The sequence below is a fragment of the Gossypium hirsutum genome, chromosome D02, assembly GCF_007990345.1.
Source record: "Gossypium hirsutum isolate 1008001.06 chromosome D02, Gossypium_hirsutum_v2.1, whole genome shotgun sequence".
NCBI classification, from domain to species: Eukaryota; Viridiplantae; Streptophyta; class Magnoliopsida; order Malvales; family Malvaceae; genus Gossypium; species Gossypium hirsutum.
Genome location: NC_053438.1, coordinates 55944684 through 55963045, shown reverse-complemented (window position 1 = coordinate 55963045; position 18362 = coordinate 55944684). Strand labels below are relative to the sequence as shown.

Genomic DNA, 18362 nt, shown 5'->3' with positions numbered 1-18362 from the left:
CAAAGGGCTTTCAAAAGAAGTATGTGGGTACTACGTTTATGGAAGCCCGCAGACTCGAGTTTATTGAGTTAAAACAGAAAGATAAGACTGTGTCAGAAATTGAGGTTGAATTGTTTAGACTCAGCCACTATGCCTAAGGAATGGTTGCCACGAAGTACGACAAGTACGTGACGTTTGAAAATAGGTTGCGATTTGACCGCAAAATTCAGGTTGCTCTACACCAAGAATGGTTGTTTAAGACCCTAGTGGAGAAAGCCAAAATTGTGGAGGAGATTAAATAGATGGAACGCGAAAAACGTGATAAGAATAAGTTCTCTGTTAAGAGAGATGCTAGTTTCACTAATTCAGATTCTCGTCCTATAAAACGAGCTAGAGAGATTAGACTGCAGCAAAGGGTTGCTATAGCCAATTCTAAAGATAGGATTTATAACTGTACGTATTGTGATAAGCACCACCCGAGCGAGTGTTGGAAGAAATTGGGTGCTTGTCTGAAGTGAGGGTTAATGGAGCATATAGTAAGAGATTGCCCTCATCGAAGTGAGCAAGCACAAGCTTCAACCCAAAATCAAGCCCAAAATCAGAGATCGGGTCAGTTACCTTTGAGAGATGAGGTCAAAATAGGACCACAAATATTGTAGCAACTAATATGAACCAAACTGAAGCTTGATAGCCCACCCTTGTTTATGTCGTTAGAGGTTATGAGGATAGAGATGCGTCTAATACCATCACAGGTATTTTGCCCTAATTGACATAGGATCCACCCATTCTTAAGATGTTCGCAATATAGGAATTTGAGGTAGATGAAACCATTAGTGAAGTTACCGAAGAACAATCCGTGGTAGTTGGAAATACAAAAATATATAGACTTTTTCAACACTTTTTGAGTACTAATTCATGCAAGTTCTAAGAACAATTGGTGCATGTTTAATCTTTTAAGGTAGCTGAGGGTTAAATTTAGTAGATATATTAAACAATGTAATTACCTTGCATAACTTATAAAATTGTTGTGATTATAATATAGGAATATTTTTAATTCACTCTGTCTTATACTTGCTTATGAAAATTGATTGATTAATCTAGCATAGGAATATGTTCTAAAAGATTGATTAATTTAATAAACTTGTGTGTTAACAAAATACCAAGTTGCCACGAAATTATTCGTAACAACATGAACATAGTTTTAATAATTCTAAGTTAAAGAATAAAATTGATCTAACACATTCATGTCATATTGATTAAAACCATTTTTAGAAATCGTACATTTGGAGTTTTATTTTCTTAGTTAACCATTTAGTTAATTTTTATTTTTTATATCACCTCTTTCAAATAAATATGTTTTTCCTTACCAAATTGTTTAATTTTACATTTCATAAATATTCACTTGTATAGTTACTGTGGGTACAATAACTTGTCATACTTGTCACATTATTACTTTATATGATTGTGTATACTTGCACATTTTTTTGTTCCAAGTTTTTGGCGTTGTTGCCGGGGATTGTTATTCTAGTCAATTATTTGTGAAATTAATTATCTTGCAATTTGGTTCAATTTTATTTTATTTTTACTTTAATAAGTTTTCATTATTATTTAGGTGATAATGGATCCTCTACAACATGTTCAAGGAGGAGTGTTTGCTTGTAATGCTCACAATCTGATCATTGTTTCCAATGATAGAAATTGTGCCACTCGACAATATGCCGTTCCTCTATTCAACGAGCTCAATCCGAGTATTGGAAGACCTGAGATTGAGGCACAACAATTAGAGTTGAAGCCAGTCATGTTCCAAATGCTCCAGACAATAGACCAGTTCAATGGCATGCCTATTGAAGATCCTTACTTTCACCTCAGATTGTTTATGGAGGTGAGTGATTCCTTCAAGTTAGTTGAAGTTCCTGAAGGTGCACTATGATTAAAGTTGTTCCCATATTCACTAAGAGATAGTGCTCGAGCCTAGTTGAACTCATTGCCACTAGATTCAATTACCACATGTCAAGAGTTAGTAGAACACTTCATTATAAAATATTTCCCTGTAACACCCCAGACCCGAGACCGTTTCCGGAGTCGGACACGAGGGGTTCACAGACTAAATTCGCTTACTATCGCAGTCCATTTTAAAATTTTCTAGGCAGTTGGCTAACTGCGACACTGTCACCTTAAAAATCATATCTTGAGTTTCACAACTCGAAAATCAGTTTCGTAATTTTTTTCCTGAAACTAGACTCATATGCCCATCTACATATTTTTTTCTAGAATTTTTGATCGGGCCAATTAGTACAGTTTATTAGTCAAAGTCTCCCATGTTACAGGGATCGACTACACTGACCTTTGCGCATTACGACTTGGATATATCCATGCACAGAGCTTCAATACTGCTGCCGTTTGTTTCTATAGAAACTAGACTCAGAGAGGAATCTATACATATATGGTATGAATCCTAATTATCTCTGGTTAATTTATAATGAATTTCCAAAGTCAGAACAGGGAATCCAGAAACCGTTCTGGCCCTGTCTCACGAGAACCTGAATATCTCTTAACATACTGTCCATATGATTGTTTCGTTACTTTCCTATGAAAATAGATTCATCAAGGTTCGTTTACATAATTTATTCATTATTTAATTCCAATCCTACTATTTTTAGTGATTTTCCAAATCTACATCACTGCTGCTGCCAGCATCTGCCTTTAAGGTAGACTTTACCTATTTCATAGTTTCCATGATTCAACTAGCCCTTTTAGCATAAATAGCACAAATTATGATAGTGATTAACCATTCCATACCAAATGATTATAACATTATGCTCAAACATATATAAGCCATTTTCGCAATGCTATACACATTAACCAAAATATTCTTCCGCCACTAGTCTATTTTATACATGCCATAAGATAATCCAAAACGTAGCAGTACCAAACAATGGATAGTGATAGTGTGACTAGTTGCTGACGATCCCCGAGCCTGTAGCTTCCAAATGAGATCTATAAAACAGAGGAAACAAAGTAAACGGAGTAAGCATTACAATGCTTAGTAAGTTTTAAGCAGTGTCAACTGATAACAATCAAATTATAACATAGTTGTTCGTATTTTTATTTCACTCTTCCTTCGGGCATACCATCCCTTTACCGAATATGCACATCTCATCATATACAATAAGCAGATAAACTTTCACATAAAAGCGAGCTCATGTGACATAGATATATCGTATGATTTCACATAACCTCTCACACTGATCCGATGTCACATAATCATAGGAATAGTCTCATAGATTGCTCTCGTATGCATCACATAGCTACCTTATGATTTAGTGCAAATCAAGCTCACATATAAACTTGGAGTACATACCTGTTTAACCTTTCGCATTGAGTATATTTATAAGCAATTCTTATTACGAAGTCTTACCCGGACATAATCTCCACACGAAGTTATCGGGTCTTACCCGGACAAAATCCCCACACGTAGTCACCGGGTCTTTAGAGCTCGGATATAGTACGAGCACGAAGCTTACGGACATTAATCAGTGATAATATTCTCGCATAAAGCCTGCAGGGTTTTAACCCGGATATAGTACTGACACAAATGCCCTTCGGGACTTATCACATTTATACACTTTCACATCCATCACGTTGGCCACTCGGCCCTGTCACATATATATACACTTCCACATTCATCACATCGGCCATTAGGCCTTATCACATATATACACTTTCACATTCATCACATCGGCCATTAGCCCTATCACGTATATACACTTTCACATTCATCACATCGGCCATTAGGCCTTATCACATATATATACACTTTCACATTCATCACATCGGCCATTAGGCCCTATCACATATATATACACTTTCACATTCATCACATCGGCTATTAGGCCTTATCACATATATACACTTTCACATTCATCACATTGGCCATTCGGCCTTATCACATATATATACACTTTCACATTTATTCAAATATACTTCACATACCACAAATACTATCATTTCATATTCGAATACTCATAAGCTTACAATAACACGATTTAGAATTCAAGTATGGGTTTAATCAATAGCTTATGAGCAACTAAAACAAGTTTTATCCATGTTTACAACAAAATCACATATTCACTATGAGCTGTTTTCCTGAGCAATGGTCACTAAATCATTTATAACCGGAGCTACAAAACTCCAAATCACTTGCCGTTAATTTTTCCTGAATATAGACTCGTATATCTTCAATTCATAAAATTTCCAGAATTTTAGGTTTGGCCAATCAATACCAGATTTTTCTTAAAGTTTCCCCTGTTTTACTGTTTGACTAATCTGACCACTCTTCACTACGAATCAAATTTCTCGTTTTACAGAATTCAAAATGTGTTGTATTTGATTTCATTTGAAACTAGACTCATTAAGGAGTCTAAGCATATAAATTTTATCTTATAACCATTTTTGCACAAATTATAATGATTTTCTAAAAATAGAACAGGGGATTTCGGAGTCATTCTGACACCGTCTCACACAACTTTAAATATCTCATTATCGGAAATTAATTTTCTTACACGGTTTCTTTTATAAGAAACTAGACTCATTAAGCTTTAATTTCATAATTTATTCAGCCTCTAATTCAACTCCAACAATTTATGGTGATTTTCTAAATTCATGTTACTGCTGCTGTCCTAAGCAGGTTTATCACAAATTTACTCTTCTGACATATCCTTTTAGCACTTCATGATATCATATCCATTTGGCAACATATCACATCAATAACTTACCTATACTTCATAATAGCCATTAGGCTATATGCATAAAAATTTACAATAGAGTTATGATTCTTTTAATATGTGCTTAACATATCATACTCAATCACATTATAGGCTTTAATACTTAAAACTTACCTCGATCGCTAATGTACGTCAATTCCAACTATTCGACCAATTTCCCTTTTTCCACGATCCGACTTTGTTTCCTTGAGTTCTTGAGCTAATGAACCAAATTTAAACTTATCACATCACTATTGTGTAAAACCACATTCGATTATATTATAATTCGGTTAGCAAGAAATACACTTATTCCTTATAACATTTAGCTTCGAGATCACCACCTCAATCATCTCAAGTACCAAACATGCATTAATACTCTCTTTAGTACAATTTCGTTACTTTAACTAAATACTAAACATATCCTTTTGCTTATCTATACACATCCGCATTTTAACTCATACCAATCATAACAAATAGCATAATATTTGTTAACATATAAAATTATGGTTGACATTACATCATTTACTTCCACTAACCATTTAAGCATAACCTAAGCGCATACATTGCATTGACAAACCAAACCAAAATATCCAATACATAGTCAAACATATAATTGTTATTTCACTCCTTTTCGAACTAATTTATAAAATGCATTCTCAAAGCCATAGCATATCATACATGAAACTTACCAGAGATGAATTAATCATAAGCTATTTATAGTACCTTAACCAAACACAACAACTAACTTCACACATATTTTATCTATGCAAATACCAAAGCCGAATCAACTAAATATACTTATGAATATATATATATATCATCATCGAAATCACCTAAGCTTAGACATCATTTCTTAATTCCAAGCAAGTTGCCGAATGCAACCTTACTAAATTTTCATGGATTCAAGTCATGGATTCAATATACCATTACCATGAAATCAACAACCAAAAATTCATAGACAATTTAGGAAAATCACATTACAAATCTCAAATTCAAGCAAAGACCATGGCCGAAATGCACATATAACCACATAACAAAAATATTGAACCTTTGGTTGCCTAACTAGCTTAACATCCATCAAATTTTAAATCAAGAAACTCACCTCATCTATAATCAACCCTCAATACCCTATAGCATCAAAAACGACATCAAAGAAATACAACCATCCATGGCTGAATGTCATCTTCTTAACTTTACAAAAAAAAAACATTTGCCATGAGCTAGCTTCTATACTTGATGGCCACTCCAAATATACAAAGATTTTCAATGATAGAGCATTAACATACCTTAATCCACTTAAAGGTGACCAAATGCCTTAACTTCAATTTCTTCTTTTCTTTCTTTAGGTACGGCTAGAACCCAAAACAATGAAGTCTCCCCTCCTTCCCTAGCTCACGGCACTTCAAGAAAAGAAAGAAGATGAAGACTTTCTCTTGCTTTCTTATTTTATTCCCCCTTTCTTTTCTTTTTTTTTTTGATCTATTTTAATCATTTACTAATAAAAGCATCATTAAAAATTCAACTTAATGGAAGAACAATCCTTGCTTGGCCGGCCACTACTTGAGGTTTGGGTGATTTGACATGCAAACCCAAGTTTCCTCACTTTGTTATCATTTGATCCTTACATATTCCTCTATCATATTTTCTTAGGTTCTCAACTAAGTCATCACATGAAATTCACCTTCATAAGTCTAATTTAAAACATCAAATTTTCACACATGCACTATGGTTTAAATTCATGAACAATTACATAAAAATCACATTAACATACCTTTGATTTATGAACTAACCATGGCCGAATGCCTTGGCTTCTTCTTCTCCTTTTTTTTTCTTTCACTAGTTACGGCAATGGGGAAAGAAAGATGGACATACCTTGTTTCTATCACTCTTTCCTTCTTTTAATTATTCTTTCTTCCATAATATAAAGCCATTAACTATTATCATGCTATAATAAAAATGCATATAATATCTATCAACTATCATTATGGCCGGCCACTAATTAAAAGTGGTCCATTTGTCATGCAAGTCCCTCATGTTAATAACTCATGCATTATTTGGCCACTTTAAATTTCACCTATCACATTTTCAAGTCTTATCACATGGGTCCTTTCTTATAAATTAACACTGCCTTGATAAAATCAAGGCACGAAATATTCGCACATACAAATTCCACATTCAATAAGCACAGAATATAACATCTGATTATTTTTGTGACTCGGTTTTGGGGTTCCAAAACCACTTTCGACTAGGGTCAAATTAGGGTGTCACAACTCTCCTCCCCTTTAGGGATTTTCGTCCTCGAAAATTTCTACTGATGCATAGTTTAGGATAACGTCCTCTTATTGAATTATATCCATAAAACATTAGCTCATCGATAGCAATTGTAATTCATTACTGATTTCGCATCGATCTATAGAATCATTTTCTTATCTTAAAACAAATACATAAACATTTCTACAAGTATGCACATATATCTCATTTTCTTGATTTCATAAGCAATAATCACTTAATTTAATTCACAAATGCATTTCAAACACATATTAGGCACATATTAACATGTATAATTCACATCGTCAACCCACATATTCATTCATGAATAAGCTGCAACCTAGCCGAAAGTACGCATATACTCAAACATCCCAATAATTATCCTTTATAACTTTATCACGTCTCAATATTCAACTAAACTCATTTCCAAAAGAAAGTCAACTTCCACGTACCTGAACATTTAGTTCATTTAGCACATTCAATCATAGTTAACGTTACCCGTATACAGTCGAATAGGCATAAAGTCTAATATAATACACTGGCATGAGATTTATTCTAGCGCATAACTCGTATATCCAAAATTATCAACATTCATCAAAAATTCTTTCAAACTTTCGAATGTCGAAACTTAACCAAAATAATTTCTTGAACAAGATTAACAAAATAGTGTCCATTCAGCAATAGCACATATAGCTCTTACAATGCCATATCCTAGATATGGTCTTACATATTCTCACATATTGAGCCGATGCCATGTCCCAGACATGGTCTTACACACTATCTCAAATCAATGCCTTCGTCCCAAACGAGGTCTTACATGAATTCCACTTCACACACTTAGTGCCCACTGACCGATCTCGCACTCATAGTGCTCGGTTAAAGGAATTCGCACACACACAGTGCCTCTAATCATTCACATACATAGTGCTCTTATTCATTCGTTAATACACATTGATATGACTTAACCAAGTCTATAAACATCATGTATGTACACTTTTAAACATATCATCTCATTTAAATTTGAATTCGTATAGTAATGAGCACTTAAACTTTGCTCAAATTACCGACACGAAGCCTACTAGGCACGAAGGCCCGAATACACGTCACCAGCATGATTACTCTTCGGGACCTAGCCCGGATATAACACCAGCACAAATGCTCTTCGGGGTTTAGCACGGATATATCACTAGCACGAATGCTCTTCGGAACTTAGTCTGGATACATCACTAGCACGAATGCTCTTCGAGACTTAGCCCGGATACATCACTAGCACGAATGCTCTTCGGGACTTAGCCCGGATACATCACTAGCACGAATGCTCTTCGGAACTTAGTCCGGATACATCACTAGCACGAATGCTCTTCGGACTTAGTCCGGATACATCACTAGCACGAATGCTCTTCGGGACTTAGCCCGGATACATCACTAGCACGAATGCTCTTCGGAACTTAGTCCGGATACATCACTAGCACGAATGCTCTTCGGAACTTAGTCCGGATACATCACTAGCACGAATGCTCTTCGGAACTTAGTCCGGATACATCACTCTCAATTCTCATGTACAGATACACATATAGCAATATACATTAGTATATCATTTACATTGCTTGAATACAAACACAACATGCTTATCGACCATTCAACTTCCAGTTCCATAGCCACATACAAAAATCACATTTATAGTCATAACACTCTTTCAAAATTGCATCACTTATACCCTTATAATTCAATCCAAATCGAAATTCAAATACGAGTACATGATACGTACCTGATCAACTTAATAATTTAGGCATATCTAAGTGAAGTTATATCGCAAATTCTCATAGTCAGAAGCTTGCTACAGCTCGATCGGGATTAAGATTCATTGTAATACAGCAAACACATTTTAATAGCCAAAAATCATCACACTATCATTTTATCACTTTATGGCATGTATAAATAGACTCACGCGTGCTACGTTAGTCCTAGAATCGACTAAACCTTAGCTCTGATACCAATAAAATTGTAACACCCCAGACCCGAGACCGTTTCCGGAGTCGGACACGAGGGTTTCACAGACTAAATTCGCTTACTATCGCAGTCCATTTTAAAATTTTCTAGGTAGTTGGATAACTGCGACACTGTCACCTTAAAAATCATATCTTGAGTTTCACAACTCGAAATCAGTTTCGTAACTTTTTTCCTGAAACTAGACTCATATGCCCATCTACATATTTTTTCTAGAATTTTGATCGGGCCAATTAGTACAGTTTATTAGTCAAAGTCTCCCATGTTACAGGGATCGACTACACTGACCTTTGCGCATTACGACTTGGATATATCCATGCACAGAGCTTCAATACTGCTGCCGTTTGTTTCTATAGAAACTAGACTCAGAGAGGAATCTATACATATATGGTATGACTCCTAATTATCTCTGGTTAATTTATAATGAATTTCCAAAGTCAGAACAGGGAATCCAGAAACCGTTCTGGCCCTGTCTCACGAGAACCTGAATATCTCTTAACATACTGTCCATATGATTGTTTCGTTACTTTCCTATGAAAATAGATTCATCAAGGTTCGTTTACATAATTTATTCATTATTTAATTCCAATCCTACTACTTTTAGTGATTTTCCAAATCTACATCACTGCTGCTGCCAGCATCTGCCTTTAAGGTAGACTTTACCTATTTCATAGTTTCCATGATTCAACTAGCCCTTTTAGCATAAATAGCACAAATTATGATAGTGATTAACCATTCCATACCAAATGATTATAACATTATGCTCAAACATATTTAAGCCATTTTCGCATGGCTATACACATTAACCAAAATATTCTTCCGCCACTAGTCTATTTTATACATGCCATAAGATAATCCAAAACGTAGCAGTACCAAACAATGGATAGTGATAGTGTGACTAGTTGCTGACGATCCCCGAGCCTGTAGCTTCCAAATGAGATCTATAAAATAGAGGAAACAGAGTAAACGGAGTAAGCATTACAATGCTTAGTAAGTTTTAAGCAGTGTCAACTGATAACAATCAAATTATAACATAGTTGTTCGTATTTTTATTTCACTCTTCCTTCGGGCATACCATCCCTTTACCGAATATGCACATCTCATCATATACAATAGGCAGATAAACTTTCACATAAAAGCGAGCTCATGTGACATAGATATATCGTATGATTTCACATAACCTCTCACACTGATCCGATGTCACATAATCATAGGAATAGTCTCATAGATTGCTCTCGTATGCATCACATAGCTACCTTATGATTTAGTGCAAATCAAGCTCACATATAAACTTGGAGTACATACCTGTTTAACCTTTTGCATTGAGTATATTTATAAGCAATTCTTATTACGAAGTCTTACCTGGACATAATCTCCACACGAAGTTATCGGGTCTTACCCGGACAAAATCCCCACACGTAGTCACCGGGTCTTTAGAGCTCGGATATAGTACGAGCACGAAGCTTACGGACATTAATCAGTGATAATATTCTCGCATAAAGCCTGCGGGGTTTTAACCCGGATATAGTACTGACACAAATGCCCTTCGGGACTTATCACATTTATACACTTTCACATCCATCACGTTGGCCACTCGGCCCTGTCACATATATATACACTTCCACATTCATCACATCAGCCACTAGGCCTTATCACATATATACACTTTCACATTCATCACATCGGCCATTAGGCCCTATCACGTATATACACTTTCACATTCATCACATCGACCATTAGGCCTTATCACATATATATACACTTTCATATTCATCACATCGGCCATTAGGCCCTATTACATATATATACACTTTCACATTCATCACATCGGCTATTAGGCCTTATCACATATATACACTTTCACATTCATCACATTGGCCATTCGGCCTTATCACATATATATACACTTTCACATTTATTCAAATATACTTCACATACCACAAATACTATCATTTCATATTCGAATACTGATAAGCTTACAATACCACGATTTAGAATTCAAGTATGGGTTTAATCAATAGCTTATGAGCAACTAAAACAAGTTTTATCCATGTTTACAACAAAATCACATATTCACTACGAGCTGTTTTCCTGAGCAATGGTCACTAAATCATTTATAACCGGAGCTACAAAACTCCAAATCACTTGCCGTTAATTTTTCCTGAATATAGACTCGTATATCTTCCATCCATAAAATTTCCAGAATTTTAGGTTTGGCCAATCAATACCAGATTTTTCTTAAATTTTCCCCTGTTTCACTGTTTGACTAATCTGACCACTCTTCACTACGAATCAAATTTCTCGTTTTACAGAATTCAAAATGTGTTGTATTTGATTTCATTTGAAACTAGACTCATTAAGGAGTCTAAGCATATAAATTTTATCTTATAACCATTTTTGCACAAATTATAATGATTTTCTAAAAACAGAACAGGGGATTTCGGAGTCATTCTGACACCGTCTCACACAACTTTAAATATCTCATTATCGGAAATTAATTTTCTTACACGGTTTCTTTTATAAGAAACTAGACTCATTAAGCTTTAATTTCATAATTTATTCAGCCTCTAATTCAACTCCAACAATTTATGGTGATTTTCTAAATTCATGTTACTGCTGCTGTCCTAAGCAGGTTTATCACAAATTTACTCTTCTGACATATCCTTTTAGCACTTCATGATATCATATCCATTTGGCAACATATCACATCAATAACTTACCTATACTTCATAATAGCCATTAGGCTATATGCATAAAAATTTACAATAGAGTTATGATTCTTTTAATATGTGCTTAACATATCATACTCAATCACATTATAGGCTTTAATACTTAAAACTTACCTCGATCGCTAATGTACGTCAATTCCAACTATTCGACCAATTTCCCTTTTTCCACGATCCGACTTTGTTTCCTTGAGTTCTTGAGCTAATGAACCAAATTTAAACTTATCACATCACTATTGTGTAAAACCACATTCGATTATATTATAATTCGGTTAGCAAGAAATACACTTATTCCTTATAACATTTAGCTTCGAGATCACCACCTCAATCATCTCAAGTACCAAACATGCATTAATACTCTCTTTAGTACAATTTCGTTACTTTAACTAAATACTAAACATATCCTTTTGCTTATCTATACACATCCGCATTTTAACTCATACCAATCATAACAAATAGCATAATATTTGTTAACATATAAATTATGGTTGACATTACATCATTTACTTCCACTAACCATTTAAGCATAACCTAAGCGCATACATTGCATTGACAAACCAAACCAAAATATCCAATACATAGTCAAACATATAATTGTTATTTCACTCCTTTTCGAACTAATTTATAAATGCATTCTCAAAGCCATAGCATATCATACATGAAACTTACCAGAGATGAATTAATCATAAGCTATTTATAGTACCTTAACCAAACACAACAACTAACTTCACACATATTTTATCTATGCAAATACCAAAGCCGAATCAACTAAATATACTTATGAATATATATATATCATCATCGAAATCACCTAAGCTTAGACATCATTTCTTAATTCCAAGCAAGTTGCCGAATGCAACCTTACTAAATTTTCATGGATTCAAGTCATGGATTCAATATACCATTACCATGAAATCAACAACCAAAAATTCATAGACAATTTAGGAAATCACATTACAAATCTCAAATTCAAGCAAAGACCATGGCCGAAATGCACATATAACCACATAACAAAAATATTGAACCTTTGGTTGCCTAACTAGCTTAACATCCATCAAATTTTAAATCAAGAAACTCACCTCATCTATAATCAACCCTCAATACCCTAAAGCATCAAAAACGACATCAAAGAAATACAACCATCCATGGCCGAATGTCATCTTCTTAACTTTACAAAAAAACATTTGCCATGAGCTAGCTTCTATACTTGATGGCCACTCCAAATATACAAAGATTTTCAATGATAGAGCATTAACATACCTTAATCCACTTAAAGGTGACCAAATGCCTTAACTTCAATTTCTTCTTTTCTTTCTTTAGGTACGGCTAGAACCCAAAAACAATGAAGTCTCCCCTCCTTCCCTAGCTCATGGCACTTCAAGAAAAGAAAGAAGATGAAGACTTTCTCTTGCTTTCTTATTTTATTCCCCCTTTCTTTTCTTTTTTTTTGATCTATTTTAATCATTTACTAATAAAAGCATCATTAAAAATTCAACTTAATGGAATAACCATCCTTGCTTGGCCGGCCACTACTTGAGGTTTGGGTGATTTGACATGCAAACCCAAGTTTTCTCACTTTGTTATCATTTGATCCTTACATATTCCCCTATCATATTTTCTTAGGTTCTCAACTAAGTCAATCACATGAAATTCACCTTCATAAGTCTAATTTAAAACATCAAATTTTCACACATGCACTATGGTTTAAATTCATGAACAATTACATAAAATCACATTAACATACCTTTGATTTATGAACTAACCATGGCCGAATGCCTTGGCTTCTTCTTCTCCTTTTTTTTTTCTTTCACTAGTTACGGCAATGGGGAAAAGAAAGATGGACATACCTTGTTTCTATCACTCTTTCCTTCTTTTAATTATTCTTTCTTCCATAATATAAAGCCATTAACTATTATCATGCTATAATAAAATGCATATAATATCTATCAACTATCATTATGGCCGGCCACTAATTAAAAGTGGTCCATTTGACATGCAAGTCCCTCATGTCAATAACTCATGCATTATTTGGCCACTTTAAATTTCACCTATCACATTTTCAAGTCTTATCATATGGGTCCTTTCTTATAAATTAACACCGCCTTGATAAAATCAAGGCACGAAATATTCGCACATACAAATTCCACATTCAATAAGCACAGAATATAACATCTGATTATTTTTGTGACTCGGTTTTGGGGTTCCAAAACCACTTTCGACTAGGGTCAAATTAGGGTGTCACATTCCCACCTAGTAAGAATGCTAAGTTGCATAATGAGATCACTACCTTCCAACAGATGGATGACGAGTCCTTGTATTAGGAGTGGGAAAAATTTAAAGAACTATTACAAAAATGCTCTCATCACGGAATCCCGCATTGCATCCAACTAGAGACATTCTATAATGGTCTCCATGCTCACACGAGAATGGTAGTAGACGCTTCTACCAATGATGCTTTCTTTTCTAAGTCTTATAATGAGGCTTATGAAATTATAGAGGGAATTGCTAGTAACAATTACTAGTGGCCAACTAATCGAGAAGCTTCAGGAAGACAAGTCGTAGGAGTGCATGAAGTGGACGCCCTCACTTCACTTGCAGCTCAGGTATATTCGATATCCTCAATGATTAATTTTTTTACTACTGATGGGTATAATAATGTTGCAGTTTAGCTACCTAATCAATTCGAGAATATAACCTGTGTTTATTGGGGGGAAGAGACTTGTTTGAAGATTGCCTATCAAACCCAGAATCTTTGTATTACATAGATAACCAGAACTAGAATCGAGGTAGGCAGGGACCACAATCTAATTTTTATAACTCATCTTGGCGAAACCACCTAAATTTTTCTTAGAGTAATCAAAGGGCTGGACCCAGTAACGCTTACGCACAACCTAGATCGACCCAGACACCTGGATTTTCTCAACAAGTTTAGAAACCACCATAAGCCGAACCTTCCAATAGTCTAGAAAACCTATTGAAGGCATATATGGCAAAGAATGATGCCATTTTAATGAATTTGGAGAATCAAGTGGGTCAACTTGCTACTGAACTTAGAAACTGACCATAAGGTGCTTTGCCTAGTGATACGGAGAATCCAAGAAATTCAGAGAAGGAGCATTGTAAAGCATTAACTCTAAGGAGAAAAAAGATGATAGAAATCAACACTGTTGAAGTTAAAGAGGAGCTAGATGATGCTCGAGATAAAGTGAAAATTCAGCCAAGTGTTGAAAATCCAACTTCACCGGAATCAGAATTTGCAAAATTTGATAAGGTAACTTCTAACCCAATCAATTTTGATAAACTAACTTCATTGTTAGATGTAGAAAAACTGCCACAACAAATGAATTGCCCAATTCAAATAAAGAATCCTCCACCACCCTAACCTCAAATATTTTAGAAGCAGAAACAGAAAGCCTAGTTCAAGAAGTTCCTAGACGTACTCAAGCAACTTCATATCAACATCCCATCGGTAGAAGCTTATGAGCAGATGCCAAACTACATTAAATTTATGAAGGATATCCTATCTAAGAAACAAAGACTTGGAGAATTTGAGACAGTAGCTTTGGCAAAGGAATGCAATGCATTTACAAAAAAAAAAAAACTACCCCTAAAGATGAAATACCCTAGATGTTTTACCATACCTTGCAACATCGGAGCAACTTATTGTGGTAAGACACTATGTGATTTGGGTGTGAGAATCAACTTGATGCCCATGTCCATATTCAAAAAAATTAGGGATAGGGGAAGTTAGACCAACTACGGTCACACTCTAGTTAGCAGATCAATCCTTATCACATCCAGAAGGAAAATCGAGGATGTATTGGTACATGTAGACAAATTTATTTTTCCTGTTGACTTTGTTGTTTAAGAATTTGAAGTAGATAAATAGGTGTCAATCATCTTAGGAAGGTCGTTCCTAACAACTGGAAGGACCCTTAATAATTCTAAGTTAAAGAATAAAATTGATCTAACACATTTATGTCATATTGATTAAAATCATTTTTAGAAATCGTATATTTGGAGTTTTATTTTCTTTGTTAATTTTTAGTTTTTATATCACCTCTTTTAAATCAGTATATTTTTCCTCACAAAATTTTTTAATTTTACATAAATATTCACTTGTACAATCCCTGTGGGTACGATAACTCAACGTACTTGTCACTTTATTACTTGATATGATTGTGTACACTTGCACATTTTTGTCATTCTAGTAGTAAATAGGATATTCAAGAAAAGCTCGTAGGAAGTTTAAGAAGAAAAGGAATTAGAGCTACGCAACAAAAGTGTGGTGGTTGTTTTAAAAAGAGAAATGATGGATTGTGTAATCAAGCAATTGATGTGTCAGTAGGGAAATTTTGAGGAAAAAATTTCTTTAATGAGGGGAGAATTGTCACACTTAAAAATATATAGGGTTAGATAAAATAAATAACTAATGAATGACTTAGTTTAGATCGTTATGTAGTTGAAATACTTTCTAGAGATCCTAGGTTCTATCCATTGCTCTCCCATTTATTTTCTTTTTATATTCAACAAACTAGGATGAAAGTCACCCTAGAATATATATTAAATGAAAGAGGAAATAAACAAGAGTGGGCAACAACCCAAATGGTTAAACCTTTGCACTTTCCCTTTACTTTCAAAAGTTCAAGTCATGCCACCCTCTCTCATTTTCCTTTTAATTTCGGTAATATAGGTAATTTACCAAACAACCCCTCTAAAATTTGTTAAACCTAGTATTTAACCCCATTTTCCTAGTCATATTAGAATTTTGTTTCCCTTTCCAACTTAAAGAGAATTGTTACAGCTCGTTTTTAGTGAAATCAAAATAGTGGTTTTGGGACCACAAATTCAAAGTTAAAAAATTTATTTTATGATTATTTTATTGCCTACAGCATGATAGTAATACCATATAAAAGTTTCGTTGAGAAATTTTACCATTTACATGTTCAATTTAAGAAAAAGGATTAAATTGCGTAAAGTGGAAAAGCTGAGTTCTAGTAGCTAAAAGTATTAAATAGCTATAGAAACTTAAATTAAGAGTCCTTATATGGTAATTAGACCATTATTAAAGATAGTGGAATGTGATGGCTTGGCATTTGTGTAAATTTTAAAGTTTTTAAAGGTTATAATTGTTATTTGGTAATTAAATGATAATTAAAATAGGTAAAATGCTTTCATCTTCTTCATTTCATCAAGCCACCATTGAAATTCCTTGTTCTTCTAAGCTAAGGTTCGGCCATCTTCATTTTTACCTAATTGGTATGTATTTTTGTCATGTTTTTAATGATTTATATGTTTTTAGGATCGTTGTAGCTTAATCTAGCTAGTCCAGGGGCTAATTTGCAAGACTGTTAAAAGATTAGAGTTTTGCCATGAATGAATATAGGTTTTTTTTATGTTGGATGATATAAAATGGATATTTTTTGTTAGATAAACAACTTTTTTTAAGTGATTTTGGGTGAAATTGTGAAATAAGGATTAAATTAAAAAATAGAAAATTATACATGGTGAAATTGTGAAATAAATGAAATATAGGGCTTGCTAGAGACCTAATTGATATTTGACTATGATGGGTTATGGTGGAATTTCATTAATTTCCATTTTTTATGAGTTAGGGACTAAATTACGAAATAAATGAAAAATAATAAATTTTCCAAAATAAGATTTTGGGTTAAATTGAATAAAATATATATTGAATTGAGTTAAATTTATCCATTTAGATCAAGACAAACCTCGTATGGCTTTAGATCGGGGCAAAGAGAGTCTCAGATTAATCGCTTTCGTATCTATGTATACTCGTCGAGGTAAGTTCGTATGATTGTGTTTATATGTTTTATATGGAATTATGCATGAATTGTGAATTGTTATTTATACACGGTTGCATATCCAACAAAGTTTGGTAATTACCAAGCCTGTTTGAACCTTAGGAATTTGTAGGATACAAATGACATGTCATTAGGGTTTACATGATTTGGGTGCTAGTCCTGAACGTCCTATCGATGGTTGAGGTTTGACATGTGTTACGGATACTCCATAGCTCGTGTGAGCAACATCGTGTAGCTATGTTCTAACCTACAACTCGTGTGAGTAGGCCTATTTTCACAGCTCGTGTGAGCATACATGTATAGGATTTGACAGATTACAGTTATATGAGTTAGCACAATATGTGTGAGCTATCCCAGCTATCCAATGGTATTCTAAACGGTTCAACGGGTATTAATCTGATACAAAATGGTAAGAGTTCGGTATGGACTATTACAGGACACATGTGAATTACATTGAAATGTTGTTACATGGTATTTGGAATTTGGAATGGATGATACATGTATATGAAACATAATTATATGTTGTGCTCATCCATGTTTACTTGGTTTATGTATATGTTTACATGGCTAACTTGTTTGACGTATGTGCATAGGCTTTGGCCAAATTATGGTTGGAATATGCTAGGTTACTTACCTATTATGTGATTAAATGGTAAGTTATGTCTTATGTTATACGAACTTTCTAAGCTTAAATGTTCACTCTGTTTTATTTTTCGTGTCTTATAGTGCATCGGAAGCTCGTCCGGGTTTGAAGCTTGTCGGAGCTATATCACACTATCCATCGAATATTTTGG

The 18362-nt window shown here is 34.2% G+C and overlaps 1 non-coding gene across 1 annotated transcript; it reads right to left on the bottom strand.

Annotated features, from left to right (window-relative positions):
• Nucleotides 1-14008: 14008 nt before the first annotated feature.
• On the bottom strand, nucleotides 14009-14114 carry LOC121215151 (small nucleolar RNA R71). The gene has a single exon (XR_005910880.1). It is a non-coding gene; the product is annotated as a small nucleolar RNA R71 (small nucleolar RNA).
• Nucleotides 14115-18362: the final 4248 nt, after the last annotated feature.